The sequence below is a fragment of the Chrysoperla carnea genome, chromosome 4, assembly GCF_905475395.1.
Source record: "Chrysoperla carnea chromosome 4, inChrCarn1.1, whole genome shotgun sequence".
In the NCBI taxonomy this organism is placed as follows: Eukaryota; Metazoa; Arthropoda; class Insecta; order Neuroptera; family Chrysopidae; genus Chrysoperla; species Chrysoperla carnea.
Genome location: NC_058340.1, coordinates 71,098,988 through 71,122,651, shown reverse-complemented (window position 1 = coordinate 71,122,651; position 23,664 = coordinate 71,098,988). Strand labels below are relative to the sequence as shown.

Genomic DNA, 23,664 nt, shown 5'->3' with positions numbered 1-23,664 from the left:
AGTTAGTGGCAAAGAAAGAAAATAGAGCAATTTTATTGAGCGTAAGACTTTTCCCTTTTAATTTCAATTTTAACTATAGTTTGTTCTAAACTCGAACTTGAAACATAGCTAAGAATACTCTGTGTTAAATTACCTTTCAAACGAAACCAAAAAAATTAAAATAGGTTCATTTGTGTAGGCGCTACGATGCCACAGACAGACAGACACACACACAGCGGTCAAACTTATAACACCTATACCAAAATTTTGTTTGTAGCATCAATATTTTTAAGCGTTACAAACTTGGTACTAAACTTAGTATACTTTGATATATATTTCATACATACAGGGTATAAAAATTGCTACAGAAAAAATAATTGAAAATTTGATTTTCCATGGAAGTTAAATTTATATTCGTTATAGATTTTTAAACTTAAAGTTTCTCGAAAGTGACAATACATTAAGAAAACTTGATTCTAAAATAATCCGTAACATTTTGGGGCTTCTGATATAAATCAATGTAGTAAGATTTCTAGAGGAGGCAATAGACCAAGGGCTGTTGCCCACTAAAACCGTCATTCGGATAATGAATATTTTTGCAGAAAAGTTATAATGCACGTACAAACACTTAAGGAAGGCCCCTCGGCAATAATAGAAAAAATAAATTAGTAGAATTGATCCGAATTTTTAGTATGTTATGGTTCACGAAATATATTATTTTATAAAACAAAAATTTGGGTATCTTACCGTTCAATTAAGAGAGTTTTTATTAATTAAAATACACTAAATAACATACCATCCTCATAACAGGTTATGTTATTTAGTGTATTTTTAATTAATAAAAACTCTCTTAATTGAACGGTAAGATACCCAAATTTTTGTTTTATACAATAATATATTTCGTGAACTATAACATACTAAAAATTCGGATCCTTATCTACTAATTTATTTTTTTCTATTACTGGCGAGTCACCCTCCTTAACTTTTCTACTGTTTCAATTTTCAAGGTATATTTATTATAACCGTAAAAATTACTATGAAATAAAAATTAATGGTTTTTAAAAAGAATTTATTATTTGCGCACAAAGTTAGCAACAAGTAGATTAAAATAAATAAAATGAAAACAAAAACATTTGACTAGGAGTGCAGGTCATTAACATAAAAACTCATAACAATAACAATAATAATATAATTGATTACCTTGAAAATTGAAACAGAATTCTACGACTATACGATCCAAATGAACTCAAATAAAAAGATTAAAGTCCATCGAACTAGTCACTTGTAGTTAGAGTTAGGTTAGCTTTAATGCTCATAAATTATTTATAAGTGTTATTTATATTGGTTAGTTGTTGTAATTATATTCAATATTGGATTTTAGGATACCGTTCTCAAATACAATCGAGTCCGTTGAATATATCAGTGATAACTATTCTGTTATGCAACTCCCTCTGCACGTAGGGACTGACCGAAATTTCGCAGCTTGGGTTCGTGTAATGAGTCATTTCCGAACATTGAAGAAATAACAGAAAACACAATTGAAATTGTTTTTTTAGCTCATGAATATTAAGATCCTTTTTTTCTGTGAACATGAAATCGGTTAACAATAAATATTTTCTAAAATGTATTTATAAATCATTTAAGGAGATATGCAAAGGTTGAATAATTCCAGGGATTTCAATAAAACTTTATAAATACATTTTTTGATTAACAAAGTTTCTAAAAATCGCTAAAAATTCCTAGGTCATCGAGCTTTTTATTATTATTTTATCGTTTAAAATTGACTGAAAAAATGATGAATCATATAGGTTATCCTTTTCAATTGGATATTTCTATATCAAAAAATATAGAGAGTGTGATAAAAAAACTATCTAAAATATTTAGACAATCTTGTAGTTTATAATAATACCATAAAAATATCAGGTTGCCGATGATATGAAAACAAACTTTGGTGACCTGAGCCGAGTATAGTTAGAGTATTGATGTTTGAAGAACGATATCTATATTATCAAATATATAAGCCTGACTTGCACACAATATATTATATATTTTTGTAGTTATGTGATATTGTAAAGCCAAAAATAATTCATTACTTCACTACAAAGCAGTCCTTTTTTCAAAAGAATAGACTTTTGACATTCTGAATATTTAGGGAGAGTGACATCTACCCTTAAACAAAAATATGTCCGTACGAATTTTTACTTGCAATCCGTGATTTGTTCACTCTAAAAAATCATTCCATTTTTTATTAAAATTTTTTCATCCGCAGAAATTAACACTTTTACTGCTTGTTCCTTTATCGACATAGCAATCAAAGTAGTATGAAGGAAACGGATACAAGTGACCATTTTATGGCACACTTTGTACAAGGACAATTAATTACATTAATCAATTAATATCCTTAATGGATGCAATAGAAATTCTCAATTAACATATATTAGCAACCATTACAACTGCTAATTAAATATTTATTATCGATAATTGATAATATTAATTACAACAAATTTTGTACATCCCTTAAAATCTAAGAACAAATTAAAAAAACAGGGATGTTAATTAAATACGATTTATTTTCATATTCAAAATAAATTAAACACTTTACGGTTGGTTTTGGTGTTATGTATATATACTGCTTCCGACATTTTTTTTAAAGAAAAGTAGGTAAGAAAAAAAAAGGTAAAAATAAATATTAGGTTAATTTCCCTTGGGAACATTACTACAGGAATAATAATACCAACGTTCACTTGTTTTGTTGTTTTCACATAAATAGTGTATGTAAGAAAGAGTTACTAGGACACAAACAACGCTCCTCTCTTCCCCTTCACGAAGGTGTCATGTCATCTTTATTTAACACGACACACAAAAGATTGTGTTTCGAGACTAATTTGAAATTGAGTGAAAATTTATTTGGAAAATATATGACAGCAATATTTTAAATGGATGAACAAGGGGGAACCTCAATATATGTAGTCTTGTTTATTTCTGTATTTACTCGTTGGTGCCTCGATAGAATTGAAAAGTACATCGTTTTTAGTAAAATTCATTTTTCGAAACAGCCACGAATTTTGGATAAGTTTATTGTAGAGCATATGCATTGGAAAACGATTACCATAATAGGGTATTACACTATTTTTGAAAAAGTACTTCAAAATATTGATTTTGCTAATAAAAAGTCACCAAAAATTTATTTCGGAAAAATACACACGCTTTCTTGCCAAAAACTTAAATTAAATTTTAAACCTTTTTTAAACTGTCAAAAACGCGGGCATCCAATTTGATGACGTAATATGGGTATCACTATACGAAATAACACAAATAAGTTATATTCATAGACATCTGATAATAATAAATATAAATACTTATTATCTATGTGTAGATTATACCCAGCTGTCTACACTGAACTAATTGATGGTCTATGACTCATACCGCTGGTCTATGACATCACAGCAAGGCTTACCCACGTGATATACAATTTAAAAATTACGATTTTTAATTTCAATATAAAGAAAAATGTGCTTTTATGACTCGAAATCAGAATATTTAAATAAATTTTAACTTTTTTCAAATTTCATGATTTATTTTTGACTAACGATAATACCCTATTTATTGTCAAAAGACTTGGAATAAGGACTTAAGGTTCTAATTTCTTAAGGATATAATAATTGACTAAAAGGAAAGGGGCCTTAATCTAGACAAAATATATTGGCAATAATCGATCAAGCAAGATTAACGACTTGAAAAATGAAAAACTAATATTTTAATATGATATCCACGAGGAAAAAAAGTAAAAAAATCTGTCACTATTTTACGGTCCAATTGACGAAAGGTTCGATATTTATGAAAAATCAACGAATTTCAACTTTATCTAGAAAGATCTAATTTTTAACCCCCGAATTAAAAAAGGGTGTTATAAGCTGTCTGTGGCATCGTAGCGCCGCAACCGATTTTAATTTTTTTGGTTTCATTTGAAAGGTAATTTAACGAAGAGTGTTCTTAGCTATGTTTCAAGTGCGAATTTAGAAATCCGCTTTCGAAAAAACCTTGGTCATGATTTTCAAAATCGATTCAGTTTGGAAAAGGCATGACATACAATTTTAACATATAAATAATTACTATGAAAATGAATATTCAAATAAACCTGGAGCTCAATTCATTTCGGTGAAATGGTAAAATAATTAGGTAATTTAAAAAAATAATTCAATAGAACAAACTCAACTCAAATATTTCAATTTCAATTAAAATATTTCCGAAAATTTGTCCCAAAAAATGACAGCTCTCTAGGTATCCTTTTTCATCTCGTCTGACGTCCCCGACCATCTTTATGATAATGATTTAAGAAGGAGTGTTATAGGTTTAAAGTGTTTATCAGTGCGTGTGTATTTTTCAGTGGCATCGTAGCCAGTAAACGGTGGAATCGCCTTGATTGAGAACATTTTATAGCTATGTTTCCAAAAATCGGTTTACAAGGAATAAATCGCATTTGTCGCGGGTTTTTTAAATTTTGTAAATTTCACTTGTTCTTTAAAAAAAAAAGTGGGTCACCAAATAATTTGAACCAGGGCACACTAAACATGTATTTATTTAAAACAATGTAAAATTTTCTAGAGTGAATTCGTTTTCATGAATTTATTAAGAAGATGTAATAATACTCTTCGTGTTTTTCTTCGTGTATTTTCATTTTGTTACTATGTTTTCCATATGACATTTAATCAAGGTGAAAATAAACACTAACACAACAATTTTCTTCTTAGCTACTTTGTTTTTTCTCAGCATGTAGAAAATTGTTGACAAACATTTTTATTTTTTTTATAAAATTTTCTAATATACTTTATTCTTCTTGATGTGTGATGTAGGACCGTAGAAAAAAACCAATTTTCTATAACGTGGAATTTTTTCTATTAGCTGAAACTGTAAACCCTTTTTTGAATGTACTTAAGGTGATCCAAGTACCGAGTATTTAAAAAATAAAGAAACTTTTTTTTCTTATTGATTGTTCAATTCCGCTTCCGTAGTTACTTATATTTATATTTATGTCCTATGATCCCGAGGGGGACGTAGGGCCTCAACAAATGCTCGCCAACGAACTCGATTCTGTGCCATGGACTTGACTTTTACCCAGGATTTGCCTTCTTCAGTAATTTCTTGCTCCAGGGTTCTTCGCCAGGTATGACGAGGTCGGCCCACCCTTCTTTTTCTGTGGGGGTTCCACTCAAGTGCTTCTTTGGCAATGCTGTTGTTTCGCCTGAGTGTGTGACCAATCCAACCATATTTCTGTTGCTTGATGGTGTGTCCTACTGGAGTTTGGTGACAGGTGTCCAGCAGGTTTTCATTGGAAATCGTGTTGGGCCAATAAATGTTGAGGATGTGTCTGAGACAACTGTTGATAAAGACTTGCAGTTGTCTGTGATGCATTGCGAGACTTTCCAGGTTTGACATCCATACAGAAGAACGCTTTTGACATTAGTCTCGAATATTTTCAATTTAGTGTGTCTTCTGAGTTGGTGTGATCTCCAGATGGGTCGAAGTTGCGCAAACGCTGCCTTGGCTTTTCTGATTCTTTGTTCTACATCTTCATCAGTGCCGCCGTTTTCAGAAACAATACTTCCGAGGTATTGGCACTTTAGTTACTTACTTAATATTAATCTTATATTTCAAGTTTATTTAATTCCTAAGAAAAGCCATCACACGATTGTACTGCCTAAAAAATCTAAGAGATTTTAGACTTTTAGATCATACTGTATTATTTTACAACGATCTATACCAATACATTCCAGTAAATGTTAAGGTTAAAGAGTTATAAAATTTCTTCTTGTTTGATCTGTGTATGTATGTATGTATGTGCATTGGGAATCGCATTACTCTACTTTTGTTTTCCCTTGACGATCATGGAGAAAAAACAAGGTTTTCTGTTTAAAAACTGTTATAAACATGTGAGACTAAGTACGTATGTGATATAATTATTAGAATCTTTTTAAAACAAAATAAATATTTAAAAATCAATACACGATTTAAATAAAACCCAGAAGAATTCAATCGATTATCATCGTTTTTTAAAAGTTTTATATACGGAGCGCTATAAACAAAAATCTATTCATACAGAAAGAGCTTTAAATATATGTCGTACGATTTACAGTTCACGAGATCCTGTCGCCTGCTCGCAGTTCTGTCCCGCCAACTTGAGTTTAAATTCGAATAATATCCTTGAATATTTTGGGAGAAGGAAATTGAAGAATTTTATTGTGCGCACCTTTCATTTTTTAGTAATGTGTGTGTATACTTGATGTGAAATATTTAACGTTCAACACATACAAAGCATCTATAGGTTGAAATTGACAATAACATGACTGACAGAGAACACAGTGTAGTTATTACCCACCGATACCTTATGATTACATAGCTACTTAGCCAAGAAACGAACAACATCGTATGTCTTCGAGTTTTTTCGTATTATCATATACAAATTATACTACATAGTACGTATAACACAAACAAAGCATCTATTATTTGAAAGTGACAGTAGCCTGACGAGCACAGCACACTAGTCAACACTTAAGGAGTAAACTCCAGTCGTGTGTTAGACCTGACACACACAACTTTTTTTGGATCTGGCTATTGAGGTAATAATCTTGGAGCGGTTTCATCAGTTTTAATTTTGCATTTTTAGGGAAAGTATAAAATTCGACAAGATTCAATTTGTGTAGCAAAGAAAACAACCGTAAAATAATTATTATTCGAAGAAGATTTTAACACTTGATGTCCATGTAAACTTTTTTAATATTATATTTCGATACATAAATCAATTTACGAAATACTAAAAGGTATTTAGCACCTACAAAAAAGTATCCGTGTACATAAGTCGCAACAAGTTCCGTCTTTGAAAAACCCATGACCACATATAATGTTCTTCGGTCTGAAAGTGAACACTCTACGTAGATAAATACAAAATTATCGATGACGTGAGTGTATTAATCTGTACAAACAAATAAATAAAAAAAAGTTGAAACTTAAAGCATTAAATAATTTTAACAATCTGGTAAAACAATTTAAATGCAGTTTAAAAATGTTTAAATAAAAAATAAAATTGATATGATTAAAAAAAAGTTTTTTAGTTTTGTGTTGTTTGTGATGTCTGATGTGATGTTTAAAATGAATTGATCAACTATATTTTATATTGTTTTTCAACAGCTTATTAACTAAAATATATGGTATGTTGTAAATAATACTCAAGTGGTTTAAAATTGAAACCGGATTGAAGATGTAAGACTCTATGTGAGATCAAAGATCTAATATCAGCAGATACTTGCTCGCTTTGCTGGACAATTTCTCCTTTAAAAACAAAGACTATCACGTTAAAGCTCTCACTATAATCGTCCCTTTGTTTCACAATTTTATGGATTTTAATTTTTTGGTGAAGAATTCGAACTTTTTTGAAGATGAAGTTGCTCATGATACTCGCTAACATTCTTTCTTTAGCTCCAATCATTAAATTAACCTGATTTTTATACTTTTTGGATCAAAATTACCCCATCCACCGAGTTTCATCATATTCCCTTAAAAAAATTGCAAAAAAACGAAAAATTTATTTTATCTCCAATTTCGATAAAACTCAGTATATAAGGTAATTTTAACCCAAAAAGTACAAAAATTTATTTAATGATTGGATGCCTGGCTTTTTAGATATAATCCAAAATTGGACACAAAGAGCGATTTTCTCAAAACCTATGAATCCAATCGACACGTAAACCCGATTTTTGTACTTTTTGGGTCAAAATTACCTTATACATATACATAGTTTTATCGTAATAGGAAACAAAAATTTTTTCCCGTTTTTCTCGATTTTTCGAAGGGGTACCCCTTAAAAAATTGCAAAAAATCGAAAAATTTACTTTATCTTCAATTTCGATAAAACTCAGTATATAAGGTAATTTTGACCCAAAAAGTACAAAAATCGGGTGCATTTGATGACTGGTCGAATAGTTTTTGAGATACGGACTAAAATCGAACCAAATATTGCAATATCTGACAAACTCTGCATCCAAAAAGATGTAACTTAAGAAATGTTTTAAACAAAACTGAATCATATTAAAAGATGCATACAAAAATAAAACAAAATGTAATATGAACAACGCGCAGTAAGTGCAGGCAGGCAGTGCAACAACAGAAAAAAAAACAAAGTAAAAAAACAAAAAATCGTTGCAGAATAAAACAATAAAATCGTTGCAGTAATGTATGTTGTTTGTTTGGTGAGTTAAAAGAATTGATTAAACATTAAAAATACTTACAACTTGATTTATTGACTCAAATTGAATTCTATCTTTTAGTTATAGTTATTTTAAAACTACCAACAACCAACCACATCACACATTTAATTCACAAAAAATTATATTGCAATTACTTTATAAAATTTGCAACCGAAGATTGTATAAACGCAAAAGGATAAATTCCTCTCTTGTAGATTTTGACTACATATCATGACTTCGAGTCCTACAATCCCAAGACTTTGACTCATGCTACTCATTTACGAACTTAACCTCACCAAAACTTATGTTTTATACGTAAAAAAAAAAGTTAGTAAAGAATCATGTCTAAGTCATAAAGTCATAAAGTTAAAAAATTCAATTTTTTTTTTAACACAGGAAAATTTGATCCGTTTTTACTGAAATTTTTTTTGAAACCCACAAATTTTGGGTCATTTTTTTCAGCTGCGATGCCTGTTTTTCGCTAGTTATCATTTATGTGCTAATTCCGAAACCAGAACTCGACATTATTGAAACCAAATAGAGCTAGGTTAATTTTGATCACAAATTTGAAAAGAATAACCCAAATTTAGTAGGATTACATACTTGGTTTATCAAAATTAGAATGTGATAAAGCAAATTAAATTTTTTTGATTCTGATGACGTCATTAAGTTAAAAAATTCGATTTTTTTGATAACACAGGTAAATTTGATCTGATCTTATTGGAATTTTTTTTGTAACCCACTAATTTTGGGTCATTCTTTTCAACTGTGATGTTAATTTTTCACTAGCTATCACTTATGTGCTTAATTTCGGGACCAGGACTCTTGAAATCTTGAAACCTATTAGAGCTAGGTTAATTTTGATCACAAATTTGAAGAGTATGACCCATATTTAGTAGGATTACATACTTGGTTTATCAAAATTGCCAATATGGTACTTTTTGATACCTTTTTAATGAAAGCGAAATACCCTCGTTAGAGCCCTGATAGAAAGTAAAAAAATAATTTGTGTATTTCTTATTCAAATATCCTCTTATTTGAATATCGTCAAGAACGGATTGAGCTATCCCGCTTAAAAAGACAACATTGGCATAATTTCTAAACTTTTACCACATTATTTATATAATAAGTTTAAAAAAATGACAAACGTATGCTATTAAAAAAGATGAAACAAATGAAAAGAAAAACAAAACAATATCAACAATGAAAATAAAGTATAAAAGATACAAAAAAAAAAAAAAAATTCCACTGTGTGGAGCCACCATACACGATAGTCTATTCAACAATACACAATCAATGTGCAATGACTTTTTATTTCATTACACTCACAGAAGAAGAAACAAAAACATTATTATCAGAGATTTTTAAAAGGTAAATAAATAAGATGAACAACAGATACAACAAATGATCAAATGATGTGGGGGAACATTGACTATGGACTGGAGCTGAACTGACCGTAGCCCCATAGGACATAGCAGTAATTCAGTATACTCAATAATAAAACACATCAATCTGTTTATAGTTTGATGATTTGAGGGTTTTCTTCTTAGTTCTTAGCTTACTTCAATTGCAACATACATAACATTCAATTGACTATAAATAAAGTATCATTTACACTAATCAAAACATTGGTTTTATGTGGATTATAAGGTACAATTTACACCACATAAACACATTAGTGTTATTCATTTAAGTTCAAACATTTTGAAGATGAACTATGAAAACAGTTTGATAAAGGTTGGTTTAGGACTTTCCCATTGTAACTGTAAAATAGCCCACTGTAACTTTGAATCAAGAGTCAAAACAGTGGATAACTGTGACGAATTCGTCGCGTACGTAACGGGTAAACTAAGAAAAATATTTTTAATATGAATGAAACTGGCTTTATCATATTCAACTATCTTTCGGTCATGCGTCCGCCGCCACTGGAGCATAGATGGCGCCATCTGGATATTTTCACACACTTTGAATACCCAAAGAAAAAGATCTAATGGAGTTAGATCGCACGATCATGGAGGCAAATTTACCAGGCCTATTACGTGAAATTAACCAAAAAATGCATAAATCATAAAAAGCGAAAATCTAAACCAAACTAAACACAAAATTATTGTCTACTATCAAATGGATTATCTTACAAAAGCGTATTGCCAACTCAAAGATGTTATAATTTTAAAAAAATATCCTTTATAAATACTTTTATATTCTTCACAAAGAAAATTCACAATTTGTGTTTCCCCTCTCCTTCTAAACTTTCTTTTTATACATTGCATTGTATATGAAAATTTAACAAGATTGACATCTGATAGAAGCAGAGAGATTAATAGACAATTGAGAAAATTGTTTGAAAACCCAGAACTATACAATTTTAATTATGGACGACGAATATTAACTTTTTTAATAAAAATATTTATTGATTATAAATGTAGCTTTAGAATGTAAAAGATTGTTTAAAAGATTGTGATAAGTATTATATCATATTTAATAGATTTATTTAATAAATAGATTATCTTTTATCTCTGTTAAACTTAAATAGAGAACAGTCTAGTTGATCTACTTTATTATTTATACTGGCTGGTTAGTTATATGAACGTATTAAATACAATTTATAGGTTATAATATACAAGATTTGGTATTATTTATTAGAAAAAGGGATTATTATAAAGGTAGCTTTACAACTTTATCAAAACATTGAATCGTTATTTGGTTTCCCTGATTTAAGCAAGAAAAGAAAGGTACATGTTTTTACAGTTTTCTTTCACTCACAAGTTTCGTTATTTTGGCATAACTTTTATCGAGGTTAGGCTCAACAAAGACTCCATACGATTCATTATTTTCCCGGTCATAGATAGCTTGTAAATATTATTTTCTTAAATTTCTGCTTGGTGTGATTGAACCTTTATAAAAATTAACACGGTTTTCATTTTAGTAATAAGTAGAAAGGTCGGATAGTTCGAACATACTGTGTTCTGTATCATCTTCATATTAACGTTAATTCCTTTTTCGATATTGATTCGTAAACAAAACAATACGAAACTATCTCCGAACTGCTTCAGGCTCTTCCAGCCATTAATTTATATTAATTAATGGTCGAATTAGGTAATGATCCAATCTATAGAATTTTCTAAGTGTATCATTTACACTTATATAGTTGATTATTTTATTGGCTAATTACATGGAAAATTTCGAAATATATTGATGATCTATGAATAGAATTCACTCAATTTAGAAAGTTCTAATTTTTAGAAATTTCAGCTTTTGGAGTTTATGGGAAAAAAGACACTTTCCCGACTATGTGAATTGAAATTTTCAATTTTTTAACGTTACCAATCATTTGATGCAGTCCTATTGTTGTGACTTGAACCACCCTGTATAAAGTATATAACCAATTCTAGAAAATACAACCTGAATTTGAAATAAAGAAGTTCTGTTTAAAAACATAAATAATAAATAAAATAATATTTTTACATAATTTCTGATAAATATGCATAATATATCAAGCAACCAATCAGATGCAGATATTGAGAGACTGAATGACTGACAATCGTGTCACATTGATAACCATGCTTGTTACTCTTCTATTAAATTGCATCAGTTCAGATGACACATGTAGATCACTTTACTGTTATCTAAACAACTTAACAAGACAATCATATCAATATTCAATATTTTATTGAATTTATTATTATTTTTTAAATGTCATATTAAAACGATTATTTTAAAGAATTGACGATTCGAAGGCTATTCTTATTAACCCAGCGAGTAAACGGTATATAACTAGGAAAAATATCCTTTAGATATTCGAAAGAAGTCTTTAATATTCAAGATTGAAAATTTGTTAGAAGGTTTACTGTAGACAGTTCATAATTTTTTAACGCAATAAGTCGTTTTCGCGATTCAAAAATTTGGAAAAATGGTTTTGAAGTGAAAACCGTGGGCGCGTTAGACGATATGTAATAAATAATATTTGGTAAAGTAACATATTTCTCTCTTTTAAATATGTTGTCAATAAGTCTATCTGGGTAAGTAATATCTCTCATATATTATGAACAGACGTCATAAAGTAATATATTATCAATTATTATAAACATTTTTTTTAAATAAAATAAGAACTCAAATAAAAACTATCGATATGATATGAATTATTGTATGTTTAAGTTATCAAAACATTTGTTCAATCAACAAATAATCCCGTTCGGTGTTCAATTCAATTGAATTGGATCGGATCGGTTCTAAGTTCTGTTGTAACACAACTGTTTCATTTCTGATAAGAAATAATAAAAATTATTATTCTTTGTTTAGTCGTATTATTACTTTTAAATAATGTATTGTCTTTTATATAATATTTATGTATATACAGGGTGATAACTGCATTCATGATCCTCAAAAATTTAAGAGTTATTCCATTCACTTTATGAATTGCTTGACAGCGTTTAAAGGATTCATTATGAAGAAAGAAATAACATAATCCACAAAGGTCATTAATTGATGAGAATCACTATGAAATGAATTTTTTCGCATTTACAGGGGGTACCAGGAGTAACGAACAATCTTGTTGCATCGAAAAGTCCTCTTACATTTTTTTGATCCGACGTAGGGATATCCGCCCTTCCTACACATTTACCCTTGTGCATACGTACACACCTAGCATAGCGTTGAAGCTCTCGTGTCTCACTCTCGAAGTTCCTTACTATTTCTCCTTCCCCACTGTTTTGCAGATGTAACGCGATTAGCTGCCTTTTTTAATTAATATATAATTACCCGTGTGTCAAATCAAAAAATGGAAGAGGACTTTTCGTCTTAGAATTTTATTTTCTACCTGATGCAGCAAGGGCGTCCGTTACTCCTGGAACATCCTGTATATTTCGTATAAAGTTTTTGACGATATTTGTAAAATTTCTCAATTTTTTAATTTCTAGATCAAAATTACCCCATAAACCGAGTTTTATCAATTTTCGATACCGAAATTCGATTTTTTAAAGGGGTAAAATTTCGAAAAATCGGGAAAATTTATTTGTCTCCGATTTGAATAAAAATCATTTCCTAGAATTAAATCAATCCCGCAAATACAAAAATCGCATCTTTTGGAGGATTGGAGGTATAGTTTTTTGGTGTTGCTCGAAATCGTATTTGAAAGCCGATATTCCGGAGCAATTGAGATTCAATGGTATTATGTAACACAGTCGGCCCTCGTTTAAGACCAAAATTTTGATATAAATGATATCCCACAAGTTACATGTCTAAACAAATGGGATATATGTCTAAAAAAATACAGGACACAATAAATAATTGACAGTCCCTTATATTACAAATAAAAAATTAACATACGTATATGCATACCTCTTGTAAAATATATACACACATACATTCTACGTACTCTTACATTCAGAGAAAAAACAATTTTATATTTAAATATTATTCCAGAAAAATGTAAAAGGAAAAACAATAACAACAACAAGGAAATTTTGAAAAATCTGTTTTGAAACAATGTTAAAATATATAAAATAAAAAAATATATATAAAAAACAAAAAATAAAAATATTCACATATAAACAAAACATGATAAGATGTGATATTTTACCTCCATTTTTATTTATCCTGTAGGAGAGCAAGAAGGAGAATGATGCGACGGTCGGTGGCGTTAGGATACGCGATGAATATACGAAATATTGTTTTGTGTATAGTTTGTTAGTAAAGTATTGAAATGAAGTTAAAAAAATACAAATACAATACACATGAATATATTATTATCACATGCCTTGCGCCTATGAGTGGTCGGCACTCAACATCAGTCTTTGGTGAGTTGGAAATGAAATGAAAATATGACAATATTAAAAAATTGAAAATTTTCAAGATTATTTAGGGTCGAATAAAATCAGCAGTAATAGACCATAGTTATCTTGATCTTGACGATTTAACCTTGGTATTGGTCTTGCATTATTAGATTTAATCTTGGTCTTAGCCAAGGAAAAATATGTCTTGAGCTTACATTGCAAAGTCGAGTCTTGGTCTTGCATTATTAGATTTAATTTTGGTCTTAGTCAAGGAAAAATATGTCTTGAGCTTACATTGCAAAGTCGAGTCTTGGTCTTGCAGAGTTGAGGCTTGGTTTTGATCAATCGAGTTTTGTTTTTGAACCTCATCAGCCATGTTTTGAATCTATTAAGTTTCGATTGAGTCTAATAAAGATAAGAAACCGCAACTAAGAATGCAACAGTAGTGATAAGTGAGACCAAACCAAGATCAAGGCCAAGACTATAGTTATCTTGACCTTGACGTTTTAATCTTGGCATTGGTCTTGCATTACTAGTTTCAGTCTTGGTTTTGATCTTTTAAAAACATGTCTTGTTCTTGCAGAGTTGCAGTTTAAGTTAGTTGACCCAATTTCAATGACTCAAAATACTTTTCGAGAAAAAAGGATTTGATAACTTTTTCAAAGAACAACTAAGATTAATTTTTCATATTATGAAATCGAATATCCGTTTAATAATCTTTTTTCTATTGCTGTAAAGATATACAATGCAATGAAGGAATCATGTGTAGGTATCAGCTGCAGCGGATAGAAGGGGTGGGAAGTCGGTGAGAGGCGGCAGATGGATATGTGTCGATTTGCTTGTAGTACGTAGACGTACTATGATAGATATATTACTAGAGGCGGTCTGTCTGTCTATCTGTGTCTGTATGCTTTAAGTCTATACAACATTTTCTCTATACTAAAATAATTTCCCCCTAATATATCCTTCTATCGAACCCGCTCCATTTCACTTGCTAGCTGTAAAAAGGTACTGTATATTATTCCATTTCGTTTTTTTATCAAGAATTGAATATTTATACCTCATGTTTTGTAAAAAAACAAGAAATTTTAATTCTAATTTCAGTATTTTTGTAATTTCGTACATCCAGGAGCTATCTATAAAATCAGTCAAGCACCATTTCGACTTTTTTGGACTCTCTTCTTTTCGTTCATCATGTGTCTGTGTCAGACTTTTTGCGACGCCTGCGTATGTAACTATTTCTAGACTTCCATTATATAAATAATCAATAGTTAGCAAAAACCAAAATAAAAAAAACTTACAAACTTGGAACGGCTAGTTTTCTTGAGCCCTCTCCCATGTCACACTTTGTCAAGCCAAACGAAATGTACTCACAAATTGGATTAACTACCTAATCAGAAGTATGTCCTTTTTAAACTAGTACTACAATTATTTTATACAGTAAAAAAACAACTAAACAAAAATATAAAAAAAAGTATCTTGCAAATAAAAAAAGTAAGTGCTGCATTTATAATTTACCAATGTACGAAAGGAATATAGTTCCTACCGAGTGTCCAACGAAACCTCTTGATCTTTTTTCTTTTAAGAGTGATTTTCTCTAAATCTTTAGGCATCAATATTTCAAAAATTATGGTTTATATCGAAAAATTTTACTGTTAATTTTCGTCTAATTTTCAAAATTTCTGACAAAATCCACCCTCGAAATTTGAAAATTAAGTCTCAAATATTTTATTTAACTCATTTTTTGGGAACGTCTTTAAGCCACCTACGATGAATAATAATGATAAATGACGTCAGTATTAAGAACTCACGAAAGAAAACTTTTATGAAATTAAAAGCCATTGCATGAAAAATTAAAATTTTTGATTTTCAAGACCTTAATAAATCTTTTTTAAATAAAGAATAAAGAGCTTTTAAATAGATTTATTCCAATATACATGAAACACCCTGTATAAGCGATTCGAAAAACCGTAAATAACAAACAACAGTATAAAAAAAAGAATACATTTATGATTATATTGCCTTTCTGTGTTATTTTACAAGTTTAGTGTAGTAAATACCAAAATATTCTACACTCTCCCCCACTACACAAATCTGGTGAGAACGTACCCTAAATATGAATGCACCTATCAATTTTACTCCTCAACCCTATACATATTATAAAACATCAATAATAGTAACATATACACAACAATATTACCCTAAAATCCTAAATTTATATAAAACGTAAATAGGTAAATTCATCCCCTATATCCCATACCTACTCTACATAAATCCATCGCGAAAAATAATACATAATAGAGAATAACTTTGATTTTAGATAGTGAATCCCAGGGGAAAGTAGATAGGTAAAGTGATTTTTCCCGCAGAAATGACTTTTTAAGGTAGAAATTTGTATTAAACGATCATGCCTCTTTCCATTCGAAATTTCCGTTATTAGCGACTTTTCCAAAAATGTTTAATTTTACTTTAAGTAGAATCAGAGATTTTTTCTCTGCTGTAGGTACTTTTTGACTTAGAGAAGCCAAGTTTACTACCAAGCAAAATCGACCTTAAAAAAAGAATGGTTATCGAAGCGGGAATTTGTATAACATAAATCTGACTTACAGATTCGATCTTTTCTCAATACGGAAGAAGATTCAATAAATTGTGGGTGTTTTCATCTATATTTCTTCAACGGGTTTTGCTCGTCTCGTAACACAATAAAAATAATAAACCAAAATATTTTGATATGATTCAGAGTCGCCTTTATAATATCACTTGTATATTATTTATAAATATGACGTTACGTTGGTGGTCGACGCCGCGTCGTCATTTATCGCTCAGCGCGCCATAGACGACAATCATCTCAGTTAGTTATAATACTTGTTAAAATATATGCATAAGCATTGTGCATACATACCGGTATACCAAAAATATTATAATACCCAAAACAGGTGATTAAGGGGTTTGTGTCCGTACAAGATTGTATAAATGTTGTGAATGATATCAACAGCAACTGTACACATGCTTAGTATACATACATAGTCAAATAAAGTATTCTTTCGAAGTCTAATGTACAAACGCGAGGTATTCTTGTATTAAAGTCTGTATTATAATAGACATCTCATTTCAACTACTTACACTCTAAATATAATTGTTTCTGTTCAACAATAATATTAAATAATTTTGAGTTAATATATCTATCTATCTCAGGAATAAATTTTTGAAAATATCTTAAATCTAGTTTTTTTTTTTTTTCTATACAATTAAAAAAATAAGCTCTCCATGATAATAAGGGACCGGACTAAATTTTTTTATCACTTCAGATGAAGAATTCCCACTTCAAGAATAGAAAAGTGAAGTTGGTTTTTAAAAGACATTACTAGTATGCAAGATTAGAACGTTTAAAATTCTTAATTAAACAAAGAGGAAAAAAATATCCAATAGTGATGTCATACGTAGATATCGCCATAGAGATTACATATAAAACTTTGTTTTGCTGAAAAGAGAAGGGCGGACAGCCTTTGAATGCTTATAACTTCTTCGTTTTTTATTCAATTTTAATTTCACATTCAAATTTAGTCATGGTATCAAGTCTAGTTTTACATTTTTATGGTTTATATAACCAATTCGGCATCAGAATTATCTTACATTCGATTTTAGGAAAAATATTTCCATCTAAAATTATAAGATTCTTGTTTAATTATATTTTTATAAACCTTGTATGAACATGACGCCGAATGAATAGAGAAAATACGGCGTCATCATCATTCTAATGATTATTACAGAACAGAAAATTGTCGTCAAAACAGACAGACGAACAGACAAACTGACTGGCTGACTGACTGACGGACACTCACTATATTCTCAATGCATTTTACTATGAACACTTGTCGTCAGTCATATATAGCTCCTAACTAGGAGTATGTATGTGTGAGTGTTAGTTACATAGCTCCAATACTACTGCCAGCTTGTTGCTTCGTTTTCATCTACTCTCACCAACAAACAATTCTACTATGTTAGGTATATCGAAGTAGTTATAATATTTTCAGTATTTTGTTTACATTTCAGGTTTTATCAGAAAACTTTAATCTTAAAACCACACTAGTTCATGAGAGTTAGATAAGGATAGTAGAGAACATTATTATCCGTTCTCTTTTTATCGTATGTTCAATTGTTTTTCTGTTCTTTCCAATGTTTCCTTATATCTCTTTTTTTCTAGTATATTTTTCTATATTTTTCCCAAGTTACATTTTTCTTTTAACAAGTATTTTCATATATTATCTTTTATATAAAGGTTGATCTAATCATACTCAATAAAAGTTTTTCCATTCACGAGAGAGACGGATTGATTCAAATATTGTAATCCATATTCAACTATCTTTTTCTAAAATAACCAAGTTTAACTGTCAAATGGAAAAAATTAACATATTTTAATTCGTAAAATATAATTGGATTGATTAATAAAAAAAAATCAATGCAATATTCGATTTTAAGAAAAATATATTTTGAGAGAGAGATTGAAAATTTTTTTCAATCTCTGAAGGAATTAGATAACGCAGCACCTACAAATTTTTTTAAAATATGAATTTTCAATAATAATATGTGATTCATTCAGTGTTATGAGTCACTCTACTCAACACTTCAGGCGAGCACAAAGTTAAGGTATTTCGATACCGTAAAAAGAAAAATTATACAAAAAAATTCAAAATTTTATTTATCAATTAACTATCCATTTACACGTCTTACTTGAAAAATTCAAATCGATTCTCTGTAAGGTTTATGAGAAATTCAACTATAAAATCAAAAAAAGGTTTTTCATTTTTATGCACAGTCCTTAATTTTGGTATGATTTTAAAGTTTAAAACTTGAGAAATATTGATAAAAGTTTTAAAGGTACCTACTAATAATTGTGTGTCAATTAAATTCATTAATTGACACACCAAATTTTAGTTTCCTTTTAGTATCGCCTTAAATTGACATCCTTTAAACAAGACACTTTTTTTTTATTAAATACATTTTGTTATAGAAAAATATATGACATTACAATTTTTATTTGTCATCAGTAACAGAATTCTATTCTACAGTTTTTTTTTTGTGCATCTTGTTCTTTTTTTTTAATAATAAAATTTTCTCAACTGAATCAAATCATTTTCATACTATTTTCTCGTTCGTGTATTGTACGATGTAGCTTCCAGCTTTGTGTGTAAGCTCTGTTACATCATAGATAAGGTTATTTATTTTATTGCACTGATAATATTGTGTGTCTGTGCAGTGTATATTCATAGGTTGATTCATAAATTGTGTTCCACAAGGATCTATTCTAGGCCCAATTCTACTTATTCAATTACCTCTTAGGACCCACGCCTTTCACGTGTATATGTAATCTATTCAGGTCAACCGGAACGTGTGTAAGAATAAATCTACATAGTTGTAAAAACTATTTTGGCAATCTGAGTAGGATAGAAAGTCGATTCAGATAGAAAATAGAATGTACTTCAAGCAAACCCTCTTTAAAGTAAATTTAGGCTATAATGGTGGTTTTTGACGACCGAAATCGGGATTATGGAAGAATTGGCTAAAAGTTAAACAAATTTGGTATAAAAATCGGGCTAGTGAAGTTTTGACACGCCTCTTCACCGAAATGAGTTTGATTCTCAAACAAAAATGAGAGTTTCGGCGTGAACAACTACCCCCTTGATTATTGACTTTTAATTTAAAAACACTCCATATAATTACTATGATGGGTATCATTTTCAACTCACCCTATATATATAGCTCACTTGCTTCAACTATTTACTGCATCACATGCACATAGAAAATCAAGTTGAGTTTGTTATTTTTAAAATGGATTTTTTACTTTGTCGTTTCATTCTATTCGAGTGAAATTTATTTTACAAATCGAAGACTAGTATGGCACAAAGTGTGCACACAAAAGAGAGAAGATTTTTCCTTCATAATATCAATTTTCAAGGTTAACACCATAATTTGTATATGGGGAATTCATTTTCATGATTATAAAAATTATCATTTTATTTTTCAAGGAAAACTTTAAATTTTGTTGCAACTGTTTTGTCGATATTACATTTTCAAGGTTTATGCTTTTTTGTTGTGTCGATTTATGATTGTCTTTTGTGTTATATGTCGAAGGTTTTTAGATTTTATGATAGTTTTTTACGAATAAGGCTAACAAGTGCAAGGTTAGAATTGAAACACCCAAGGTTGAGATATATTATTTCACTATAATTGCTAAGATTAAACAAATGGGAATTTCCTTTCATATTTGATTAGTATTTAGCCGGTTTTCTAGTGTGTGCCAGCCACATACAATTCAAATATGTCCACAACGACAAACTTTTTAAGATCTTTGTAGACTAACAAAGCAGTTCTCTTGTGTTTTAAAAGAACAATGTAATTTTGTTAGAAATAAATTTGAAGTAAGTATTCGAATATAATTCGATGTTTACAAGCACAATTATTGTGCTTACCAAATAGAAAAAGTAACGTCACATTGCCAGCTAGACATATGTAAGCATCGTGTTCTTTGTAACATTGAACGGAAATCCCACAATTATTTATCGACATCATTTCTTTTTGTTTTAACAATAAAACAACAAACCGATTTCATTTAGACGATATTTTTTAGTGTAGCTCAAACACAGAGTGTTGTGTGTGTGTAGCCTCCGATGGTACAGTAATAGATAAAACTTATACCTCATTTCACTGCAAGCTCATATACTCTTACCATGCGCATAATCAAAAACTTTTTGACAATATTCTAGCGAAGCAACATCTTTAATAAGGACAGATTTATGTTTTTAATGTTGCGACTAATAATTTTTCTTGCAACTCTTATTTGAATATCGTCTTTCTAAAAGGAAATTCATCAATGGATTTTTCCTCCCTGTTAAAAGCTAAGTTTCAATTCTGTTATGCTAAAATTTATATCCCTCTTGGAAACTTAAAAAAAATTTGTACTTACATCTCTTAAAAAACGGGAATTTTCTTAGATAAAACTGAAGACTTACCTAGAATAAACAGAAAAAAGTATGATTATTTTAAATTTTCTTCAAATAAGGAAATGCGGGTAGAATAAAAGTATTTTTGAAAAAAAAAAAAATTGAAATATAAAAATTTTAAAATGAATTGAAGAAGTTAAAAGGTTATCATCGATATGTAAGCAAGTCGATTGCTAGTTTTTTTTTAGCTTTTCTTTCCTAGAATTATCTCAACAAAAACTTATAATTTTCTTCGTTATTTTGTTCGAATGAATGTGCTCATTGAAATGGCGTTTTAATTTGTATGCACCTGCTGATAGTGTAAGCATCATAATCTCATATAGGTCCATAGATACTAAAACAAGTACCGTTTTATTTACATAGTTATTAAACCGTCAGCACTCGCGTTATGAGCAATAGCTCACGCTAGAAGACATAAATAACTTTTATTTATCGAATGGTATAAGTGGTAGAAATTTTTTTTATCTTAATATAATTTTCGAAATATGAATTTAGTCAAATTTTTTCAACTTAATAAAAGTTAAAAAAGTCCTTTACAAATTATGATAATTTTTCTCATCACAATAGAAGTAAGGTGTAAGAAAAAAAAATTAATTTCGGAAATTTCCGGGAATGTTCGTGTACTTTCGTTAGTTTAGTACAAGTCGTACTCAGTAAATTAAAAAAAAAAAAACTTGTGTTAAACATACCGTAGAATTAGTTGAACTGAATGTAATTATATTAATTCGGTATTTTAGAAACCAAGATATCAAGTTATGAGTAGAAGCCGTAATTTTAATAAAAGGACTTTACTTCATCATTTTCACCTTCAAAGAACTTTCGCAGTCAAGTTTATAAAATACATATATAATTACGAAACAATTTCCTAGAAACTCGAATTGATTCAGAAATTGCTTCTTGTTTGCTCATATAAAAAACTATATTAAGACTATTATAACGATACATACGATAGTTAATTATTTATAGAAATAAATAAATACCATACGATAATAAATATAGGTTATGTTTTGTTATATAATATTCTATATTCTATTCTCGAATATTCGAGATGTTTATCCTTCAAGGATATATTTCTTCTCTATACCACAACAGAAGAAACATACAAGTTCACATAAATCTTTGTTTGATTTTTAATACGATGGAATGAATAACCATACAAAACCTCAGTTATTTCGTTTTATTTATATACAGAAATGGAAATTTTCGAAGAATACAAAGCATGGTGTGTACTCCAAAATTGCAAAAAATGTAGAATTTTTTTAAATCTCCAATTTCGATAAAACTTAGTAAATAACGTAATTTTGACCCAAAAAGTTCAAAAATTGGCTTTTGAGATATAATCCAAAATTGGACACAAAGAGCGATTTTCTCCAAGCCTATGCATCCAATCGACACGCAAATCGCACACGATTTTTGTACTTTTTGGGTTTAAATTACCCCATCCACCGAGTTTCATCAAATTCCAAAATTTTGTTGCGTTTTTCTCGATTTTTTCAAAGGGACCCATTAAAAAAATTTTAAGAAATCGAAAAATTTTTTGTATCTCCAATTTCGATAAAACTCATTATATAAGGTAATTTTGACCCAAAAAATACAAAAATCGGGTGCGTTTGATGACTGATCGAATAGTTTTTGAGATACGGACTAAAATCGATCCAAATTTTCCGATATCTCAGCTTCCATTTATATATATATAGATTGAACATTGATATGATGGAATAATAACTAAGCTTCCTTGCTTTACTAAAAAGGTAGTATTTTAGAAAAGGACTTCTGTTAAAAAAAAAAAGGAAATATATATTTATTAACAATTCTCCTACCTATTATATTATTTTTATTATATTATTCGTTAGGTAGATTGTAAAGGCAACTATACCTATTATAGCTAGGCGAATTGGAGAACATAGCACATAACTACCCACAGAGAAGAAGAAAAAGTTTAATATTACTAATGGAAAACAGTGTTTTCATTTCCTCCTTTTACCCGTCCATCGATGGTAAGTATTTCTATCTACTACACGGTATACACTCAAACTCAATGAATGAATGTGAAAATATATAACTTTTAAAATGTTTTCTCTACTTTCCTTTTGTTTTATGTGAAAATTGATTTTATTTTCATAATTTTTTTTCTAACCATTTATTTACCCATGTACAGTAGAATCTAATTAAAATACAGTGGAATTCGAATTCTATTATCAATCAAACTCAAGCTCACTAAAAAATTGATTTTCTAACAATAATACAATTCGCCGAAATTTGTTTTAGAACCATTATTATACCAAGATGTCTTGAAATTTGAAAAAAAGTTAAAATATATGTAAAAATATACTTAAATATTCTGATTTCGAGTCATAAAAGCACATTTTTCTTTTAAAATATTAAAATTAAAAATCGTAATTTTTAAACTGTATATCACGTGACCTAAAACGCGGGTAAGCCCTGCTGTGATGTCATAGCGGTATGAGTCATAGACCATCAGTTAGTTCAGTGTAGACAGCTGGGTATAATGTATACAAAGATAATAAGTATTTATATTTCTTATAATCAGATATCTATGAATATATCTGTCAAACTTATCTAAGAATATACCTTATTATAAAGGTATAGATACATGAGGTATGCTCACTAAAGGTACGTTCACATCATACTCGATATAAAAAAAATAGGTGA

At 29.4% G+C, this 23,664-nt stretch overlaps 1 protein-coding gene across 2 annotated transcripts in view; it reads right to left on the bottom strand.

Moving 5' to 3' along the window:
- Window positions 1–23,664, bottom strand: part of LOC123299287 (AF4/FMR2 family member lilli) — a 444,323-nt gene that overhangs the window by 245,537 nt on the left and 175,122 nt on the right. The window lies entirely within an intron of this gene.